The sequence below is a fragment of the Aplidium turbinatum genome, chromosome 1, assembly GCF_918807975.1.
Source record: "Aplidium turbinatum chromosome 1, kaAplTurb1.1, whole genome shotgun sequence".
Lineage (NCBI taxonomy): Eukaryota > Metazoa > Chordata > Ascidiacea > Aplousobranchia > Polyclinidae > Aplidium > Aplidium turbinatum.
Window position 1 is genome coordinate 7,854,048 of NC_137472.1, and position 20,566 is coordinate 7,874,613.

Here is a 20,566-nt window from a genome sequence, read left to right on the forward strand (position 1 = left end):
GGGGCGTCTGAACTTGTCCATTGCCCCTTGCAGCTGTGCCGTCCGGGTGGAGGCTCTTGGTTGACAAGTTTTGTTTGGCATCTGCTTGGGTGCAGATGTTACTCACAGGATGGGGCACGAGGAGTCACTTGTCGTCCGTCCCAATGAACCGGTGAGTTTCTTACAATGCTGTTAAACTTTGGCCACCAAAGAAAATTTCTACAGATGAGAGGAAGCGTACATGTCTATATTACCTAGAAATTGTATACCTGCCTTCAATTCTTGTTGAGGTTGGCTTGATGAAAAATTTGTAAAAACTATGTGTTCAGATGGAGATAGGTTTGTTTCTTTAAAAGAAAACTTTTCTGCTAGCAAAACTGATGTTAAACTGTTTTATATTCATTGGAACAGAAATCAAGCACCTTTTGCTTGATGATGAATTCAAAAAATGGGTAAGTCTTCTATGCTAAAACATGGGTTAGATTAAAGGCAGTAATTGACAATCCTATTGAAAAATAGTGAAAAAATAAAAACAAAAATTGAAAAATAAAACAAAAAGTGCAGACCAGTGCAATTATTATACTGGTCAACACACATTTTGGTGCCAAAAATGTTTTAACGGTTTTGGGGTATTTTGATGCCGCTGAATCCGAAAATGACATCGGTTTTTACAAATTGGCTCTAATTTTTGAGATATTTCATGGTTTTGCTCCAAAAAAGTGGGTCATTCCATACCTAAACAGAAAATATAATATGATACCTCTTAGATTTTGCTAAAAAGTTGTCATACTATGCCTGAGGCTACCAAACAAAAGAATCCTAAGTTTCAGATCAATATCTTACACGGTTTTCCTATGGCGGCCATTTGAATTTCGGGCGCTACCCTCGTTTTTGACTTGGGGGTAGGGGTAGCGAATAGCAATTTCTGCCATTTTCAGAGCCTCACAACTTTTATTGTAATTGTGGTATAAGACTAAAAATTGCTGTGCTAGTTCATTATAAACTATACTACACAATTCAATAGTAAAAAACAACATCTCGTGATGCATAGGTGTTAGGTGGGTCATCAAAATCTTGTTTTTTTGGCCCGTATAAGTGTTTTTTTTTCAATTTTCAAATGCTTCTACTACCCAAACCAATCAAAATATTTCTCTAAAACTTTATTGTTTGTAATGTTACGAAACTTTTCTTCTGCCAACTTGAATTTGGGAGTTGTGGTGCCATTAACAGAGACCTTATGGGGGTCTGGAAACCCTATCAGGCAGAAATGGCCCATTTTTGCTCTTATGTTTAGAGCCCCAAATGACCGTGTCGGCATTTTATAGTCATGCTGAAATTTATACTAGACAAACACATACAGTTATTCTTTCATTTCATGAAATAAAATCCTTGTTGATCAAACCCCTTCACTATAAATTTTATGTCTTTAAAATGTAACATTTTGGTCATTTTTAGAAAATAATCTCAAGTCCGTACAGTAGGTCAGAGAAAATTCAACAATGATTTATCATGAAAACAGTGAAAATAAGTAGGTACTATGCTTAGTGATCATAAGCATTGAAATTCTGACACTGTTGACCATTAATTTATGTTCAAAATGATGTTTTTACCTCTTCACCTCAGATGACATTACAGGTCTTTCGTTGCCATCTTGTTGTGCTGATAGACACTCAATTTGTATGTACTTTTTGTTTGTTTATCGCCAGCAAAACAATAAACTGAACTGAACTCACCCATGAAAAAGTACCCACCTGCAATCAATGAGCTATGGTGTGAAGATAAAATTGTAGGAAAATGATCAAGTCGTGTTCAAAAATTAAATTGTTTTCAGTTTGCACTATAATTTTGCATTATGTAACATGCATTGCTCAAATCAGCTTATCTATCATCTATTGACTAAGAAACTGTGGAAGTAGTGTCAGAACATTATCATAATCTTTTTGGTTAAGTTTGTATGTTCAAGCACTCAATCCGTAGGTTTTAGAGAAATATTTTGATTGGTTTGTGTGGTAGAAGCATTTGAAAATTGAAAAAAAAACACTTATACGGGCCAAAAAAACAAGATTTTGATGACCCACCTAACACCTACGCATCACGAGATGTTGTTTTTTACTATTGAATTGTGTAGTATAGTTTATAATGAACTAGCACAGCAATTTTTAGTCTTCTACCACAATTACAATAAAAGTTATGGGGCTCTGAAAATGGCTGAAATTGCTATTCGCTACCTCTACCCCCAAGTCAAAAACGAGGGTAGCGCCCGAAATTCAAATCGTCGCCATGGAAAAGCCGTTTAAGATATTGATCTGAAACTTAGGATTCTTTTGTTTGGAAGCCTCAGGCATAGTATGACAACTTTTTAGCAAAATCTGAGAGGTACCATAACAAGATATCTTCATATTGTCTGTTTTGATATGGAATGACCCACTTTTTAGAGCAAAACCATGAAATATCTCAAAAATTAGAGCCAATTCAAAGAAACCGATGTTATTTTCGGATTTAGTGGCCAAAAATTGCCCAGAAACCGTTGAAATATCTTCGGCACTCGAAAAAAAGTTTTTTTTTTGTTGGCCAGTGTTATTAATAAAGTAAGTTTGAAAGTTTGCACCTCATAAGTTGTAACAAATAAATGTTTTTGTTTTCAGTTTTGAGATAGCCAAATAAAACCTAAAAACCACACGGCATCCAACATAGCCTACTTCATTGCTTCCCACATCACACACAATCTGCTCTGTAAAATGAATCTTTTACCTCAACGCTGTATTCCTGCTCTGTGGCATATCAAATCTTATCTATTGCCTAACAATAACCTACAATTAACAATTTTTGCTTCTTATTACTTTTTGTTTCCAAGGTTTGGTTTGATTCATCAACCTTACTCTGCAAGTAAGCATAAATCTCTCTGTAATTATCATGGCTGATACAGCCCTCGATGTACAATGATGTTCCAGTTTGATCGATCTCGTGCGTCTTGCCAAATTTTAGTAGGGTTTTTGATGTGTGGTTGAAAATTGTGCAAAAATGTGAATCTTTGAGCTCCTCTTGACCGTTTTCGTAGTATTTTTCCACTTAAAGATGAATTTTCAAGTTCGCCTTTCCTTAACACTTTGCTCCTCAAGGGGAGGCCAGATTTGGCCCCCCCCTCATATTTCCTTTGATTATTTGAAGCACAGTAACGCCATGCACTTGGTTTTTCTTGACTTTTCCTAAAATTGCCAGGCGGATCTGATGATATTAAATTTGATGCTAAAAGTTGTGTAGTTTTCTTGTAAATTCAAGATTTTGGTGAATTTTTGCTATTTCTAGCTCACTTCCAGCAAAGCGTGAAATGGATTACATTGCGATAACAAGCCATAAGCTCATAATTGCTTCGTGCATCGATATGCGCGAGCAGAGAGAAACATCCTCTTGTTTTCCTTTGTTTGGTTTGACCTCAATAATACAAAGCGCGTTATTTCTTATGCCACAAAAGAAAAGCCAGTGATCACAAAGCTGTTAATTAGAAACAATAATAGCAAACGTTTTTTGCGTTATCAGCTCTACAAAGAAGAATAGCAATCCACGATCAAAATAGTAGGCTATGTAGGCCACAAACTATTCAAAACAGTTGTTTCAAGCAGATGATATTCATTGACGAATAAAAAACGTTACAATAAGAAATCTTCTCTTGGGTAAATGCACGAAAACCTGGTTTCGAAATAAACGTTCTATGGAAATGCTCTCAGTGACAAAACTTGCAATTGAGGAAATGTATCACCGCAAATGCTTTTGGGAGAGGCCGAAGAAATGGCGTTTTTGCAAACAGTAATTGTGAGATACACTCAAAATTATGAGATAGGCTCCATTTACACGTAGCAGCTAACTCGATGGCTACATGTCCCTTCCCTGCTTTATGTTGCCTACTTGTTGTTATGTCCTGCATTTTTGTTTCACAGCGCACTGTGTGTTGTTCCAAAGAGCGCAAAATAAAGATGATAATGCCTCATCTACATTATTAAATATTTTGTAATGTAGAAGAGGCATAAAGCTAGGCGTCACATCAGATAAACAACAAATCAGCTTTTTTCATCATTGATTCAACATCTGAATACGTTGCGCCAATGTATAAGAGGTCGGCTATTGTGAAGACCCGCCATTTATAAACGATCCGATTATACCAAAAGTGGGACAAACTAGTGGATCAAAGAATGAATAAACAATGCTGAGAAAACTAAATCTAGGTGACGAGCAATACCGATGTCTTCATTTATCTTGGAAAAATGCTGCCTAAACTTATCAACAAAAAATACCGTAAATAACGGCAAGGACCCGAAAGCAGAATTTTCTCGACTTTAGCATGAATGTGGTCAGACATCTACAGTAATAATTCCACACATACAATAACGGGCACTCAACGGCTGTAAGATACATAATAATCAACCTGGTTCTGGGCCGTTTGTGTACCAGCTTAGGGGAAGACACTACTTGAAATGATGCACCACACAAATTATTTTCAATGAAGACTGAGTCTAAAAACCGATGTGGATTGTGCTGCACAATGACTTCAAGTTTCGGACAGAAAAGGCACAAAAATAACACGATAAAAATAAAGACCTTGTGGGAAATTTTCGAGAATCATAACACGATGCAAATACCATAAACGCGTAGTTTGCATGCTGCTCTAAGCTGGCCGGCAACCACAAAGGTAGACAATACAGTCAGTTTATAATTCGAACAACGCAATAAACATTATAAATACGTAAACCGACAATTTTCTTTTACAAACGTTTTACGTCTAATGGTAAATTTTCCCCCAACAATTTTTTGTGAAGCGCTTGCAAACCACGGTTTTGTAAAATAATTCATCATTATTATTTTTTACTTCTCGGATATTGTAAAACGTCATCAGCAAAATCACAAAAAAAAAATTTATTACTTCAGTGTAGTAGGCCTAAGAATTTTTTATAGAATTGTAGCCACGTTGTTTCAACAAAGAAGCCATTTTTTGACAATACAAAGTTATAGAAAATAATTTGCAATCCTGCAAATGTTTGGAAAGAATCTAGGAAGTCTTCTCACAATCTGGCACAAAATAATTATGTTTATTGTATCTCTGCAATATTTTTTACGACAAACTTTGAAGCTTCGTTATAATCATTTTTATCTTTGAAGTCAAAAGTTAATTTTTTTTTGGCCAGAAACATAATCGCTGCCTTGCTGATGTTGTCGCCTTTACGCGTATTTTTTGTGTTTCAAACAATGACGACCCAGTCAGCAATCCAGTCCTTTTACATTGATTCAACATTTGTAAACGTTAAATTTATGTAGCTTTGCTGACTGTGGGTATTTCACATTTCCTTTGTTTACGCATGTTGATCAATTCGCTGTTGCATTGTTTCGACGCTGGCGAACTAAAAATGTATTTTCAAATTGATTGACACAATCTTCAATAAAAAGTTTAGCTTCGAACTTAGCTTTGTTGAGGTAAATGCTGTATTGTTTGTGGATGTACTGTAATTTATGAGTCATGTTTATAAACACTCGTAAGCGAAATGAGTTATGATGTAGCCTGCATGATATTTGTGATGCGACTTGACACAAATCCACAATTTCAAAAGCACCTAATTTGAACTTAGAAATTTCAGATAATTTCAACAACTTGTTCAATTGTCTTCTCTCTACTAAAAATATTCATACTACAAACTCAATTGTAGACCTAAAATACACAAACGAAGATGTAAACAGCTATTCAAGCAGGCTAAGGTGTTACTTATGAGAAGTTTGGTTCCATAAAACTAGAAGCTGGCCATGAGTTTGGGAATGCATTAGTTTAGGACAAAAATGTAAGACAACAAACGCATTTTTTTTTTTTTTCAAATTTGTGTAACAATATTACTCTGATTGTAACTATTTTAGAATCAGTGAGTAGCTTACAATAAGATTTGCTCGCAAGTCGTAAGTAAATCTTTATCAATGCAATGATTCGGCACACCGCACACACACTTCGTGCGTTCGATCGAGCTCTTTGTTATTTAGAAGTTTGCATGAAATCGGATTAGCACGGTAATTAAATAGCGGCAAGTTAAATCAAAATTGTCGTTTTTGGGTACCTTTGCAAAAATTGAAATATCAAGTTTAACATTTAAAATTTTAAAATAATGACTTTTCAAACTTATAGACAAATGATTTTTTTTCACACCAGTGCAACTTCTGTTGAAATAGCACCAGCGGATAACACGTAACAGCTGATTGAATTTGATCCAAAAACGGCCCCCCCTTGAGCAGTTAACTTCCAAAAAAACGTTGAAAAGCAAAGGGTTAAAGCATAAATACAAGGAATATTTCAAGCATAAATACAAGGATTATATAGCGTACTTTATGTTAAACAATCATAACCTTTTAAACTTGTACCTTGGTTTCAACCATTTCGTGTCAATCAATTTGCATTTTCATGAACTGTCAGTGGCATGCAGTAAGTACGCGTACACATGTTATCTTGGTTGGTAAAAGTTATACCAGGGGTGGATCAAATTATGAAAATAATCAATCTTATTCAAAAATGATCTGAAAAAATAAAATTGAAAAAATTAAATGGCCATAAGCACAAATGGAAAAGGCAAACAACAATAATTATTTATCAATCATACACAAACCTTTAGAAATAGGGACATCTTGTGGCCAGTTCCTAGCTCTACTGCAAGTAGCACTTTCCGCTCTTTTTTCCGGAACTAAAATATGTTCTCTCACCAAAACTATCTGAAAAGTTTTGTTACTACCCGGAAGCAGTTGAAACTTATAAGAAATTCAGCTTCTGCAGACGCACTTCTAGTAGAACCCAATCTGAAGTAAATCATTGCTTCTCCGTTTAATTAAATTCAGACAATTTCAAAAGCTTAAAAATATTTTTTATTGAAAACCGTAATATTTTGTCATTTTAATCTTCAAAAGTTTGTTGCTGCGAAAGTAATTCTTTGAATTTATTTGACAATCTATAACCTCCGTGTTTTTCAAACGCAGTAATTGAATGCATTGTTCCTGGAAGTTTGAAGTTTGGGAGGATATCAACGAGTGAATCTAAACTGCGTCTTGACGAGCGTTTTACTTATGAATGCAGTGAAGGATATAGGATGGAAGGAAGACAAACGGACCGGTTAACTGTTGCATGCCAGAAGGATAGAACATGGACGTTTGATGTCCCAACTTGCACACGTGAGTTGTTTAATTTTTTTTTGCCTCCCTTGACTAGTCAATTTTAAGAATTCTTTTGCTTGTGTAAAATCATTGTCTCAGCAACTCACAGTTGCATTTTTAAGGAATACTGCTCAACGCAATTACTTTCTGAAGTACGCATGACAGCAAACAAAAAAGTCTAACTACAGAAAATGTTGCAGCTGCTTTAGGAAAATTTCATGTCCAATATTTTTATTTTGTAATATTTTGTATGTTGTCTTTCCTTTGTTAGCATTAGAAGTGTGAATAGAATAACGATTTAAAAATTTTGTTTTCGTTTTACATTACTTATTTCATTTCATGGTATTAAAAGGGGGCAAGTAGACCCTGAGTGCAAATCCAATGATTTTGTAACGTAAGACATGCATGTACACACATCTTGGGTTGAACAAATTATAAATATTGTGCACATATGTAACTTTTTGTATAGAATAAAACATAATTGTACAAGACGTAAAGTAGCATTTAAGCTGCAATAGATTTTTGTAGTGTTAAATTAACCTTTTGATGATTCCGTAAGATAATTTTTATTACTACGCTTCCATGTTAACCTTTTGCAAATGTATCTTCTTATTTTAGTTTCAATCCATTGTTAACTGTAGACCTCAATTTGCTTTCCAGTTGTTCAATGTCCTATCTCTAACCGGCCACAATTTGGATCGATCCGGCAAAACTTTGTTGAAAGAGCGGCTAGGTTGGGAGATTCCATTACTTACAGATGCCGGGATAATTACAGACTGGTTGGAAAAAAAAGAGTTACTTGCCGCAGAGATGGTACTTGGTCACAAGATGTTCCTTTTTGCACAGGTTTGTTTATGATTAAAATTGTGATACTGTTGTTTGCCTTCCATGTTTATGTTTTTTGGCCATTTTAGTTTTTCTAGATCTTTTCAAATAAATTTAATTTTTTCATATTTTTTCATCTGTCTGTAGGCTATAATTTCAAATAACTTTTCAAACAAAGTGAAGAAGCCATCCTGTCTCTTTCTCGTCGCGCTGTGGACCTCAACAACTTGCTCCACTCAAGGCTCTATGAGTCTGCAAACGAGCAACCACGACGAGTGAAATCGAGACATTTATTAGGACAAGCCGCACAGCTCTTATCGAAAACTGCTCAAACAGTGCGGTTTCCTGAGAAGACCACCAATGAAGATCAGAGTGGAAACAGAACTTTAAACTCTTCAAAGCTTCATTTCCGATACCGACCCCACTCAACCGAAATGCTTTTGCCAAGGAAAACCTGGTTGCGGCTTTCAACCGCTTGCGCATTGGCGTCGGGCTACACCACTCCAACATGCACAAATGGGGAATGGCTCCATCCGCCATCTCTGGATGTGGTAAGTAAGAATAAACCGCAGGCCACACCATATGCAAGTGCACCGTCTATCATCCCCCAAATAGTGTGGATGATCTGCGCGGACTGGATCAAATCAGTGGCTACTCGATACTTATCCAAACATCTTGACCGATTCGCCACCACTGGTCAAGGGTGGTAAAAGGCAGAACCCCTTGGCCCTTAGAGGAGCAAAGAAGATATAGATTTATACGAAAAAGAAGAAGACCACGACATTTTATCACCACAACAGACACACATATATGATCGTTGACAAGATTCCAGCCAATGAAAGTGTCATTTTTAATCCCATGAACGATGTAGATTGAAATCATCTTGTGATTTACTTCTTGCGCTTTTTAAATACTTTTAGAAATAACATGCCGTGATAGACGTGGGCCTCAAAATTCTCAAGCTAGCATCATCAAAGAAAGATGGGTTGTCAAAGATACAGTGACGTACAGCTGCATTGCGAATTATCGATTGATAGGGCGACCTAAATCGACTTGTCAAAGAAACGGGCGATGGAGCTCACAACCTCCCTCGTGCATTGGTGAGTGTTGTTGTGAGTGTTCCGTTTAAGCTGTTTATTGTATATTTTGGTATAAAATTTACTGTAATATAACTTTTGGGCGATGTTGGTAAGAAGATTATTTCGATATCAGTTTATTTTTTTGCAGAAAAAAATTGTCCGTGATAACCAAACAAAAAAAGGCCAAAACAAACAAAGCAGTCATTATATAATCGAATGCTTCTACGTTTGAGAGTATTAACCGAAAAATTTGAATGACCGACGAACAGTTTAGCACTTCCAATAAATAAAAAAATAATCACATAAATCTTTGACCAACAGCGAACAGCTTGATTATGCTTTGCAACTATCGCTATAAGCAAATACACTTTACAATTTTGAAATTTTGCTTCACCATTTCTACGACTCAACTTCACAATATTTCTATGATTAATATGACTACACTAAAGTCGTATGGTGTGCACATCTCATATGCTGTCGTTTTGAAGTTTCAAATAGTGTTTGAAAATGTCACAACATATATCTATTATGTTGTGTTATTTCCTGTTGATTTTGATGCACGCTGTATAGATTATGCTGTAAACGCAAGAAACTTCTTGTTTTGTTTATTTAATTGGTTCTTCAGCAATTACTTGTAGTCCAATGGCTCCACAATTTGGAATTGTAACTGAACAAGCAGCAGTGATTGTTGGAGGTGAAATCACGTACCGCTGTAATGCTGGATATGGGATGGTGGACCAACCCAGTGGAAGACTGGTGGCTAGGTGTCTAAGAAGTGGAGTATGGTCTTTCATGATGCCTGAGTGCAAACGAAGTAAGTTGAAATATATTTATTTCTTTCCAAGTTTTAGAACACTGACAAAAGTATTCCTCTTTTGTTATTACTGTACCGTTTCAAGTCCAAACATCATTAGCCACTTGCGAATTAATCAGGTATTTATATCCGCAAGGTATCCGATGACGTGTATATACGTATTTTGATTGGTGGCAAAAAGGCCGATGCCGTTTATATAAGCACGACTTTCAGCAATTCTTTATTTAAATTTTGGCAACATTATTATGTTGTGCATTGGAGAGACCACCGAACAGAAGAACAATACAGAAACCAAATAAGATTAAAAACGTTAATTTATCATGAAATCACGCACGTCTGGTAGGTCAAGCGCGGTAAAAAGAAATTGCTAGGAAAGATTGCAAATAACCACTAGTGAATCATACATTACACTGGCGTAACATTAATAAATGAAAATATGACATTTAGTTATTGCATTGGAAGACGGTAAGCATTGTTTACTGTATGTATTCATTGATCCATTTGCTTTCACGAGTTATCGAGCTTTCATCTAATACAGTAGCTCTACAATTATTAAGTAATCATTTTACAAGTTATTATTAAATTTCATTTCAAACTCATTCCTCTCTGTCTAGTGACAATATAATTCCAAAATGATCAAAAACAAAAAACTGGGGCAAACATGATGCTGCGCAATAATTGTCTGATAATAGTGCCCCTAACTGCTCTATATATAATTATATAATATCAAATCAAATATAGTTATCCTATTACTATCTGAACCCTTAACAGCCTGTTTCACCTAAATAAAGATCATCAGAAGGACCTTATTCAAATAGAATAGAATTCAAATAGAATATTTGAATAAGGTCCTTCTGATGATCCTTCTGATTTACTGGCTACAAATGCAGCCAGTAAATTGTTGTAGGCCATTTTTACCTTGTAGCCCTAATAGTGAATGAGATTTAGGTTCCCTGAAGAAACCATTTTTATTTTTTCCCTGTTGTTGTTTGAACACCTTATCACATTGTTCAAGGTGTATTCGACTTTAACACATTAGTGTAAAGGCAATATTTAAGACAATAGTTAAAGAAAATTACCTCTTTACCAAAATTGTAAATTAGTGTAAGGTGCTGATCGAGTTCGACAAAGAGGTTTATGGTAATAATGTAGCAAGGCGATAATAACGAGATTGTTAACAACTAAACTGATGAGATTTTCAACTCATTTTCCCAAGAAATTTGTAGTTGTGTAGTAATGACGGTAATGTATACATGTGTATTAATTTTTCAGCAATTGATGATTATTAAATCGATTGGCTATTAGCAAACAATACTAAATGTCTTCTTGCAAGATTAAATGATTAAATAAATCAATGTAAATTTAATTACAATAAAAAAACGTAGCCAGGTTTGATTATTTTTTTTAGTACGCTTTTTTAACTCTTTCGACTAGACCAGCGCTCCTTAACCTGTGCGCCATGGAAGTTCGCCAGGTGTGTCGCAATAACTTTCAAAAAAACGTTTCAAAAAATCTCTATTTCTTTCAGATTTAGGGATAGAAAGTGAATATGCATTCTTTGAGTCTGGGGCAATAAAATAGGTAATTTAAATTATTAAAAGGTGTGATATATTTTTGGTAAGTCATTTTGTTTTAACCAAAGATTATGCTGTGCGTTTTTATTATTTGAAAATTTTACAATATTAAAGGCTTATTTCTCATATTATTTTGACTTTTGTTTTGGGCGCGTAGTGATTTGTAATGGTGTTATAGTAATTTCGCGTAATTTATTTGCGATAAAACCTGGTGACGACTGGCAGTTAAATTAATGAGGTTTTCTATCATGAACCCATTGTTTTCTACAAAACTGTGGTTGTCTAGTATTTTATATTGTTAAAACAAAATCACTTCTATATGGTTTCAGTGCAACAGTACTGAATATTAGGCTTATTAACAAATATTGTCTTGCAAAATGCATGTGCATATATTAAACCTTAATACTCTTATGCATCAATGGACGTACCTGGTCCTGTGAGTTTGGTTGAAATCTTGATTGTTTCTGTGTTACATTAAATTCAAACACAAATAACCTAAAAATACCGCAACACATAGGTCTTTCTCTGGTCTTATTAGATCAAAACTTAATAAGTTTATCAACCAGTCTTTCTGTCTTTACACATTTGTTGTATTTTTCGACCACTCTCGTGTGCTTTCACAGATATTAATCCAAAGTTAAAGCTTTAATTTTGGTTAAAAAAATTTTGGGTTTAAGTGCTCCCCGGCCCTTGTCAACAAATGTCTGGTTGACATACATTTCTTGACAAGGGGTGGAGAGCACTTAAACCCAAGCTTAAAGTGCCCCTGACAGGTTGGATCCAAGTATAGTAACTTTTTAAAGCATTTCCCAGCGCAGAATTATACTTAGCAAACTTTTTAATATTAACCTCGTAGCTCGACTGGTTAGGGCGTAATTTAATCAAACGACTGCTCCGCAGCGCCACCACTGGCGAAACTCCATATTCCACTGCTCTGGGACGACTTTGGTGGTATTACGTCATCCTAAGTGGGCGTCGTTAGCAACGGATGAAACAAACGTTTCCTAGATGTAATTGGTGGATCACAGTTTGGTCAGAGTTGGTACAAGCGGTTGCTTTTTTCGAAGATTTATTGTTTTTTGCAGTTTAATAAAACTGTACTGGATACGTTCATACAAAACCTAAAATATACTTGAAGTGAAAAATGAGGAAATCGTACGAATCATCATTCATATTTAATTCATCATCATTCATCACTATTCATAAATAAATAAAAGTTATCTCTCTCTCTCTCATAATGTGCTTTCATTTGGCCATTGAAATCCGGTGTAACAGCCATCTGGACTTGGAAAATTGTTTCGGATTCGCCAAACAATGCATGACGGCAGCACAATCCGATTGTTGCTTCCGAGAGCATCACCTTGTAGTATCTACTCCAACACATGCCTGTAGGCATTTTTACTTGAGTGGTATTAACAAAATCATCTTCAGTGAAGTGAAGAGAACATATATGACTAGTTTTGTATGGCCCATCCCACTTTCGAACACTTGAAGAAAACTTTGACCATTTTCTTCTCAGCACCTTGTTTTGTGGGAAAGTGTGAAAAGAAAGCACACGGTCTTTGTCACTGACAATGTCACATAAACAGCAATTTGTAGGCATTGCCTCAACCATAAATTAAAGGTACTGTTTGTGAGATACTGTTGTTACACTGCAAATAACTATAGCCAGATTAGGAAAAATAAAAAAAGTATGAAAATTGTAGCCCTATGAAACTGCAATTTCAATTGAATTGAGATGCTGTTTGATAAACGTAAACTCAACCTATTTGATCGAAACCTGATGGTAATAATAAGTTCACTTTTTCATTTCGGTAATTCTTAATTTGCACATGCTTTAGACCAACAGAGCCCCACACATTCTCATTTTGCAGTAGCCGTACCATACTTTACCAAGTCATCACAGAGAAAGAATGTATCCTTCCCGCTTACTGTGACGTCACAGCGGTGTTGCCGTTTTTATTTACGCAATTGAATGAGTGCCAGATTCGCCGATGTCAACGAAAGTTTGCAAGCGTGTAACTTAGTAGCCTATTGATACTTTTTACGATTTGCTGGTCAGGAAAGTTTGTTGGTGTCATCTTTTTGGTATCTTAGGTAAATTTAGCGAATTTATTTACCTGTCAGAGGCACTTTAAAATCCAAAAGTGCAATTAAAGAGCACATTGCCTCTTGTGAAACGTGCAGTGACAATGTCTCGATCGACCAATTTAAAATCATCTCTCGAGGAAGATCTGAATTTAAGACTAAGATCATGGAAGCCTTAAGAATCAAATTAATAATTCGCTCTCAATCGGCAGCTATTCACCTGTGGCTCATCGTTCCTTTTGTGTGTGTTCCAATTGCTTGTCACATGCCTGTAGTTGACACATCATGTTATCTGTTTGACGCCTTATAATCTACTCGAAATCTTTCTTGTATCACTTGCACAATTTGTGCTTTTCAGTTCGGAGTGTTGTTACAGTTATAGTGGAAGTCAAATTTATCTTACAATTTTCATTTTATGTATATTGCAGATTTAAGTAATTCCTGATGAGGACACACGTACGTGTAAAAAACGTTTGAGTTATTATGAAGGTTCGTTAGGAAAAGGTTAAATGTGGAAGTTGCAAGACAGCTCGGTAGACTGCCAAGACTCAGTGTATCTGCTTTTCTACACTTTGAAAATACAATAAACCAATTTTTTATTGATTTAATTGAATTTTTGCAACTTTTTGCAGTTTCTCGGAGGTTTCTACTAGCTCCATCGATTTTATGATGTAACTGAAATTTTTAATAAGCTTTTTTCTTTCCAGCGTTGAACAGAACGTCATCAACAGGCGATTGTACATACATTTTCACAACCACCCTTGTTACATCTTACAAGCAAGCCGCATCGCAATGCACGAATCGTGGTGATGGTACAGTTTTGGCAATTTTGAAGACTGATGCCTTGCGTGCATTTGCATTCAGACAGATTAGCTTAGTCAACGATCCTCGACACAACTTCTACGTTGGAGCTCAAAGAATTAATGGACAATGGAGATGGAAAGACAAATCACGTTTAAATGATGGTAAACAAGACTTGTTTTATATCAAAGTAGTTAATGTTTGTAGTTTGGTGAGATTTTTGACATACGGTTTCGTAGCCTACTTAAATTATTAGAGGTTTGTCATCAAACAGAACGGTAATGTTTCAATCCTATGTTACACGCCTTTTTTCTGTGCTAAAATCAGTCACGTTGGTTTTTCTAAGCAAACTTTAAGCTGCAAGGCGTGTTTGCAGATGTCTTGAATTTCTGAACCCTCATTCAGAATCGGCTTTGATAAAGTCTAAAAACTTAAGACTTAGTCCTGAGATGACAAGCGATAACAATTTCCTTAACCAGGTTTTGGTGCTCAGTTAATTGTGAAACAAGTCAACTTAATTGCAACCATATAAGACATTGTCTTAATTTCACAATACATTTGATACGTACAAAGATGCCACTTCTTGTTCTGCACAAATTGGATAAAACTGTCTCTACATTGAGCCATTGGTTGTAAGACATGGGCATAGCAATACGGCGTTTGTGCTTTGTTTCCTTCAGAGGCGAAAAAGTAATTTGTGATTTTTCAACAACTTCTCAATCCATTTTTATGGATGTTTTTATTGCCTCTCAGTTTATAGTGTGAAGGCGCTATTTGTAACACTAGTTTGATGTTTCACTAGTACTAGAGATCAATAAGATTCGATGACATTATCTTGATACCGTATCACTTCTTTTACTTTATTCGAACACCAGGTCTAAATTTAAAATCATGTTGGAAGCATATCACATTAATTAAACTTTGAAAGGTGTTTTTAAAGGTTAAAGTTCTTCCCTTCCTCCTGCTTTACCAAAACACAAGTTTTAAAAGGAAAATTACGTGTAATCGCAATACGGGTCAAAATGACCCATGTTATGCATTGGCGTAAAATTTTTCATGTATGCATGCTAGGGTTAAAATCAAACTTGCAAAATACCGATGTATTAGAGGGAAAGAGGAAGCTCATTAATTTGTAAGACAAAACAGTAAAATGAGTTCATTGCGTTATTGATACTTCCCATCCGTGTCAAATTGCAAAAGTGAAAAAAGTGGAACTGCGACTATACGAAATAACACAACACTCTGAAAGAAAAACTGTTGCTGCAATATCGACACTACAACTTTTCAGAACAGACTAAATATCCTGCATAAAAATAAAGATCAGTAAGTAAATGCCAGCTGTACATTACTCTAATGCACATTCAAAACAATGGTGCATAATGCTTCACAATGTTACTGTTTTCAAACTTGTCTGTATTGTAACTGGGTGCAAAAATAACATTCAAAACATAAAAGCTGCTTCAAGGTATATTTTTCAAAGGTGCCATATCTTTTTTGTGTAATTCTGCAACTTGAGGAAGACACTATCGCTTCACTTCATCAGTGGTCATTACTGTAGCAAAATCACTCAGCATTTTGACTTATCATGTGCAAACCTAGAAGATAGAGTAATGTGGTGTGTAAGTTTTTCTCTTTACAAATGCAGCTATTAAATGCTGGAACTCTTGTTGGATAAAAACATTCATCTATGTGGTTTAAGACCGTTGTCTGCATATATACTTGAGTTTACGTTGAACTTTTTTCTTTACAATAGACATACGTGGCAACGGCGGGAATTGCGCAGTAGTTCAGCCATCCGGCAGCCTTTTATCTGTTAGCTGTTCATCAACACATTGGACAGTTTGTGAACAAACAAGTAAATAGTGCTTTTGAAAACTTCATTTGACTGTGCCTAAGTAATTAAGACTAAATAAAAGAAAGGCTATCAAAGCACTAATATCTAAACGCAACTAAACAATCACAAATAAGGCATCTTGTTGTTAAAATAAAAACCGTAAAAGCGGCTTATTCAGTGCCTTATTGATTTTATGTGAATAATATAACATAAAATTTATTCCAGCATTAAGCAGATCATAGTTTAAAATTCTAAACATAATAATGGTGGCTTGTTAAAATGGGTTGCTATTGACAAGCCGTAAAACCTTATTATTTTTGTAGTTGTACGTGATAATTACTCTTAATCCGGACGGAGAATATAATGCTTACTCGATGCCATGACCGCAGTTTGATGATATGTTGTGAGTTGTTTCAAAATCAAAATTATTTGCAGTCTTCAATGCTCTCTTGTTCTTAGGACAAAACAGTCGATCTGCATGTTTCTCATCACCTTGCCGAAACAACGGATTTTGCATTCCTGTTGGTTGCAATTATTGGTGCAACTGCAGCAACAACTTCGGTGGCGACAATTGTTCGACTAGTGAGTAGCCTTAGAACAATTTAACAACAACCACACGTAAGCCTGAATTCGATAGAATGCAATCAACCTGGATGCGATACAAAGGACGAGCAGTCAGGGTAACCACTCTCTCATAGAATATTGTGAAACAAAAATATAATGGTGAAGTGATGACCATTGCAGAAAAACGCTACTTGAAACAATTTCCAAAATTATATAAACAGGCTTTTTTCTCACAAGAAATGTAACGTCAGTGTTGTTTCTTTAAATTTCAAGTTTTATCAATTTGATTCATTTTTCATAATTAAATCATTTTGAAAACAAATCAATAGTTTTTCCCACTTTTAATTATTTTGGTAGCAAACTAATATATTTTTCCAATTTGTCTGAGGAAAAGTTGATTATTTGAAGTACGTTTTTGCTTAAGTTTTTAACAAATCTTCAAGAAAATCCCTTTTTTTGATTTTTGCAAATTTTTTATCTCAAAAAGCAAAATTAATAGTGAGAGGGCAAGATTTTATTGACGTGAAGATAAAAAAAAGTTGACTTGATAATTCAACAAATTGACTTTGTTGACCTAACAAAAATTTGGCTGAGTCAATCATTGTTTCTTGTATTTTATCTGTAAAAGAAGGCTGCATTTACGAAAAAGAATTTAAACAACAACAAAAAATATTCAAATCCTCAACAGAACATTCGGTGGCGACAATTGTTCGACTAGTGAGTAGCCTTAGAACAATTTAACAACAACCACACGTAAGCCTGAATACGATAGGATGCAATCAACCTGGATGCGATACAAAGGACGAACAGTCAGAGTAAGCACTCTCTCATAGAATATTGTGAAACAAAAATGTAATGGTGAAGTGATGACCATTGCAGAAAAAACGTTACTTGAAAAAATTGCCAAATTACTGTAGATAAACAGGCTCTTTTCTCACAAGAAATGTAACGTCAATGCTGTTTCTTTAAATTTCAAGTTTTATCAATTTGATTTATTTTTTCATAGTTGAATCATTTTGAAAACAAATCAATAGTTTTTCCCACTTTTAATTATTTTGGTATCAAACTAACATACTTTTCCAATTTGTCTGAAGAAAAGTTGATTATTTTAAATAAGTTTTTGCTTAAGTTTTTAACAAATCTGCAAGAAAATCCCTTTTTTTGATTTTTTCAAATTTCTTTATCTTAAATAGCAGAGTTAATAGTGAAAAGACAAGATTTTATTGACGTGAAGATAAAAAAAAATTGACTTGATAATTGAATTATCAACAAAAATTTGACTGAGTCAATCATTGTTTCTAGTAATTTATCTGTAAAAGAAGATAAAAAAAGTAATTTAAACAACAACATAAAACATTCAAATCCTCAACAGAACATACAGCTTTCTGAAAGCTATCTATCAATCAATGGCCTTATTTCCCAGAAACAGGAACAGCCATGGTCGGAATATGCAAGCTCTATAATATACAATGCAAAAGTGGTGCAAGTTCCCATACTGACAGTGAGACAACGAAACGACCATACGGTCTACAAATCAATTGCCACCACCCTGAAGAAATGATAATTTTTTCACTTCAGGGACAAAACAATGTAACAGAAAAATAGAATGTTCTCGCGCTTTAAAATACCCACCAAGCAGAAATCAAACATTTATTTTAGATAACGTTTACACAAAATTACAAGAAATAAGCAGAGATTAGATTTCCATAACATACAATTTACGATTCTCCATAGCTTTGTAAAATTAGTGCTTTCATCTCTTTTTTAAAACAACGAAACGACAATTTTTTTAAGCTGGTTATTAATTATTAAGTTTTTTCAAGCTGCTATGTCATAGTTTTGCAGGCTTTATTAAATTTAACGCGTAATGCCGCAAGTATTTCTTTCAAAGTCGTATCCTTGCATTGCTCGCACCGTTTTTTGTGGTGTAGTTGTCACTTTCCATCAGTTTGTTTGATCACAACATTATAGCACAATCGGCTAACATGAGGTAGCCACCTGTACAGAGTGAGCACAAGTTGAGATTGATAAACAAGAAGTTGTTAAAGCATCATTTTTTTTCAGCATTTTAAACAACATAGCCTACTTGGACTGGACATATCAATTACATATTTACATATTATTGTCTTTAATTTGAAAAATTAACCTAACGATAAGAAATTGACTTTTTATTGACCTATCAAATTAAGATATTGAAACTTACTTCTTGTGTCAAAACTCTTATTTTTAGCCAGACCGGAATAATTTCCATAAAAATGACTTCCCTTGCCCTTTTACAATAATGTACATTCATTGCAATGTTAAACTCATTACTGAACTCAAAATATTTTTTTCGTTCGTTTCGTTGTAATTGTCCAGCTGAGTACTAATGAATGAAAACCGGTTTGAATACATTAACTTTTCACTTGAAATGCTCTTGTAGGTGATAACCTGCCTTAATGATATTAAGATTAAGATTTTGTTTATTTCGATTTCAAGCTAAATGTTTCATAAAGCAATTTCAATAAACATGAAATAAAATCAAGCAAGGAAAAGATATTTTTCGAGACAAAATTTATTTGTATATAATTCTCATTGGAAAACATTTTGTATGCGATTATTTTTTTCATATTCCAAGTAAAGATGCTGCAAGTTGTGTTTAATCAGTAGAACAAAAATTTTTAAAGCACGATTGTTACGGATGATCGTTTCCCAAATCAAACGTCACATAAAACCGTTAAGGTCTACTTAACCTGGCGTCTTACGTCATGGAATATTGCTATAAAATGAGCAGAGATTGCATTATCTCTTCCCAACACTTGTAAAACATTGCACAATCCTTTTTAACACCTGTGAAATTTCTTAACAATGCTTATCGACTATTACGTCACAGATACAAGTATGTGGTTTGAAATATCCCAAGTCAGTTTCGGTAATTTATAATTGTCGCTGGAAAAGTTGGTCGAATATTAAAACTGTTTTGCTTGTGCTTACAAACTAGACGAAATTTCCGTCTTTTATCTCAGTAATCTGTATTGTGGTGACAAGTTTTAGTGCGTACTGTGTTTTGCTCTCCATTTTCGACAGCCTGTGGCTATTTTTTCTTGAAATGCAATTCGTGAAAAGACATTTTCAGAAGAGTATATTTTCGGTGTTATCGCATACAGACGAAAGGATTCGGGAATTTTATGTTACAACTTTTCCACGAAGATATCATGGTTTTCCGCTGTGACCAACGATTGAAAATCAATGAAACTTTACTTCATCAACAATTACGTTCATCGTACGCATGTGCTGCAGGTATACTGCACACGCATGCCACAAATATGAATTAATATGAACTTACAATGACGGGGTTCATCGTTATTATCATCGAAACATGTTGATTTTAATTTGGTTTAAACCAGGGGTCACCAACTGGCGGCCCGCCACGCTGATTCGCTGCGGCCCGCGGAAGGCATCAGCATACAAGTACAACCAAAAATACTTTTCTAGAGGAGTTAAAGAGCACGAAGGCAAAAATGCTTTCCGGCAATCATATTTTCGCTTTGCATACGATTCCACCGACCGATCAGATTATAGTTCTAGGTGGGGGTCGCTTAAAGTTAGGCTATTCCAATGCGATGTCCAGCCACACTGTCCCAGTGGTTGATGAAAACGTCTGTTTTCGAATTTCGAAATTGTCTGTGAGCATAGGTTGCTTATTTTAAGTTTGCAAATGTCATGTAAACACTACGTAGTGTGGATTTTACCGGTATTGTGTTTCACGAGCAGTGTTCTCTTTATGCAAGTTTTTGTTGGCAAAATAGGTCGGTGTGCCAACTCAATTTATAATAAATTGGCAAAATGTTATATATAA